Source organism: Sciurus vulgaris (genome assembly GCF_902686455.1).
Source record: "Sciurus vulgaris genome assembly, chromosome: 6".
NCBI lineage: Eukaryota > Metazoa > Chordata > Mammalia > Rodentia > Sciuridae > Sciurus > Sciurus vulgaris.
This window is the reverse complement of record NC_136466.1, coordinates 30,694,717-30,698,558: the sequence shown is the minus strand read 5'-3', so window position 1 is coordinate 30,698,558 and position 3,842 is coordinate 30,694,717.

Below are 3,842 nucleotides of genomic sequence, written 5' to 3'. Positions count from 1 at the left end.
AAGTTGAGATGCGGAAGCCAGTGAACACAGTGCACCTGGGGGCAAAGTTCAACCGTGAGTATGAGATATCCTTTAGATAAGTAAATAGAGATGTAAAAAGATACATTCATACTGTAACAAATCCAGACTATACAAAAGTATTTTAAATTAGCTAGATAATGTTTTTGTACAAAGTAATAGAGGAGTAAAAAGGAAAACGCATGAAAGAAAATTCACAAATCACATAATTTTAGGGCTGGTTGATCAAGGGGCACATCAATGTCATTGTGAATTCATTCAGGTTCTTTTCATCTTTTCTCTCTTGGTAACAAATTTGCTTCTTCTCCAATTAGCTCTGCTCAACCAGTATGTCTTCAACTGTTTTCAGTATCCTAGTTCGATACTGCACATTTGGTAAGAGAACCGTTTCTTTCTTTTATTTTTAACATTGGATAAACCTTTTCTGATGTCTCCCAGTAAACTTATATCTCATTAACCAAAATTGCGTTACTTGTTCATGCTGAAACAAATGGCTGGAAGAGAATGGGACCACTGTGATTAATTTAGAGAGCCTTAGTCTACTCAATTCAGGACTGGAGGGTGGCCCAACTTTCCGTGAAGCAAATGGCTGTGTGGAAGGGGGTGGGTACCAGAACAGAGTTGCAAGCTGGAAGGGGGTTGCCAGGGGAGTCAGCAACCAGCATGACAACTGGAGAAATCAAGGCAGTAAAAACCAGGCACAGTATCCCCTGAAGAACTAGCCGTGATTACAGAGTTTAAAAAATGTACGTGCTGTGTCTTTACAAACTTTAGAATTAATATATGCTCACACACAACTTATATTTCTTTTACACAAATTTAGTTGAATTTTATCTATAATTGAATCATAATCACTATAACATGCCTTTCTGTTACTACATGTGGATTTTCATCTTATTTTAATGGTGCCAAATTTTAAGATTATGTAACTTTATCATAATTAATTTAATAAAGTTCCTGTTGTTAAACACTTTAACTATTTGAACCAAAGCTTCAGAGAACTGTTAAACACTTGCTGATTTTTTTTCTGGAGGTAAAGTCATAGAAATGGAATGACCAGATTCTCTACTTGCAGGGCTGCCCCTCAGAAAGAGTATATATAGTTTTCTGTACAGATGTGCTTAACTCTCCCAGCTGATATAACTAATGTTCTCTGAATTTGCAACGGTTACAGCTTAGTGATTAAAAGCATTGGCTTTGGGGTTACCCCTACCTGGGCTTAGATCCTGCTGAACTCATACAATTGTATGACTTTGGAAAGTTACTGAGTTGGTTTTATCTGTGAAGTGGCAGGAGGTGAGAGAAGAGATGTTAATACTTGCTTTATGGGATAGCTGGAAAGACTGAATGAGATAAGTTAATTAGGATTTGGTACACAGCAAAGTCACAGTGGTGAGAGCCGGTCTTTTTATTTGCTATAACAAAAATCTCCTAATTTTGATTTGATTAATTTTATTTGCTCCCCCTTCCCCCACCAACACATTCCTTCTCTGGGCTTAGAGGAGAGATGTACTGAGCCTTGTAATCTCTAAAGATAAGGAAAATTTGGCTAAGTCAGTAGACATGCATGAAATGCTGAAGCATATAAATAAGGACTGGACAGCACTGGAGAACTTCCTTCCACACAGTCTGCTGGTGAGCTAGGCTGTGTGTACGCATGAGCTTCCCCCTCAATTTCAGAGTCTCTTTCTGAGCTTCTGAGGGTATTTGAGAATGTGTCCCTTAAAATTTTAATATACCTCACAAATAAATCAAGACCTAGGGAATTTTATAGAGATAGATATTTGATGTATTTTCATTTCTTAGTGTTTATTGGCCTACTTAACTTTATGTTTTTTCTTGTACCAAGTTTTTTCATTTTGCTTTTTCCAGGTTTTAAAATCCATGGTCTATACTTGTTCATATTTATCCCTTGAGGATATTAAATAAATCCTTTGTACTATTTTCATATTTAACTTACTATTTGCTAGCATAGGACCTTTTTTTCTTGACCATTTATTCCTTTTTTAAAAGTACTTCTAAAGAATCAGTTTTTTATTTTGTTACTATATTGTGGTAAAATATATATGACATAATATCCATCATTTTACCCATTTGTGAGTATAAAATTCAGTGGCATTAAATACGTACACAACAGTTATCCTGCATATCTCAGCATACTGGAGTGATACATGCATACCAATGTTTACAACAATAGCCAAGTTATGAAACCAGCCTGGGTGCCCATCAATAGAGAAAGGAAAAAGAAAATGTGATCTATATACCCAATGGAATTTTATTCAGCCAAAAAAAAAAAAATGAAATTATGTCATTTGCTGGTAAGTGGATGGAACTAGAGAACATCATGCTAAGTGAAAAAAGCCAGACTCAGAATGTCAAGGGTTGAATGTTTTCTTTCATATGAAAAGAGAAGCTAGAGAAAGATGGAGGGGGGCAGGAATTTAAAAAGGGGTGAGGGGGAAGGAGGACAGGAGGGAAAAGGGGGAAGGAAAAGGGAGATGATGAACTTAAATTGATTTTCATGCATGCACAAGTCTGTTGGGATGATCCCAACTACTATGTATAACTGTAAAGCTCTAGTAATAATAATACTAAAAAGGTGAGGGGAATCTTATCAAAATAAAAGAAAGACCAACAAAGTAGAATGAGGGAGGAGGGAAGAATATGGGGAAGTGCTGGGGAATTAAATCTACCAAATTAGGCTATGTTCATGTATATAATTATAAAGCACTAATTAAAATAATAATAATAATAATAATAATAATAATAATAGAAGAGAGATCAATAGAGTAGTGAATCAGGGAGAGGAGGAGTGGAGGAAAAGTACTGGGGACTGAGATGGTCAAATTTTGTGCACATATGAATATGACATAGCAAATCCCACTATTATGTATAATTATAACACTCCAACAAAAATAAACAAACTTTCAAAAATACAGATACAATACTTTGTACCTATTCCACTATGCATATCTAAAACTTTTATGATAGGGATCAACATATATTTGTAACCATCCTTTCTCCCTCCCCTGACCCTGTTAAGTTCTGTTTTCTGTCTGAATTTGCTTGTTCTAGATATCTCACATAACGGGAATCATACAATGTTTGTTCTTTACCTGGCTTATGTCATGTTTTCAAAGTCCATTTGTGTTGCAACGAATGTAAAAAACTTTATTTATTTTTATGCCTGAATAGTATTCCATGTGTATCTATGCCATATTTTGTTTATCAGTGTATCTGTTAATGGACACTTGGGTTGTTTCCATCTCTGACTGTTGTGAATAATGCCACTGTGACCATTGGTGTATATGCACCCTTAAGTCCTTGTTTGCCGTTCTTTTGGGTATGTACCTAGGAGTTGAATTGCTGAGTCACGTGGCAGTTACATATTTAACTTTCTGAGGAACTGACGAATTCTTCCCCGATAGTTGTGTCATTTTACATTTTACCAGCAAATGCATGAGGGTTTCAGTTTCATCACTTGTTTTTTTTCCATTAAAAAAAAAAAATTAGAGCCATCCTATAGGTGTAAATGCTCAACACCTCAAAAAAGGTTTGGATTTCAGAGGATTTGGAATTTTGAATTTTCTGGCTATACGAGTTCAACTTATAAGTTCTCTGGAAATATTCCCAAATCTGAAAAACTTAGAAATCTAAAACCTTTCTGGTCCTTCAAGCATTTTGGAGAAGGGATCTTTGGCCTGTATTTTGTCCTATTGGGCTTAAGAAATATAGAGAAAGAAGTTATTTATGCTTTAGTATCATCTTTAATGGTATCAGTTGGGTGGCTGTGACACGTTCTGGGAACTCTAAGCCTTTCATGG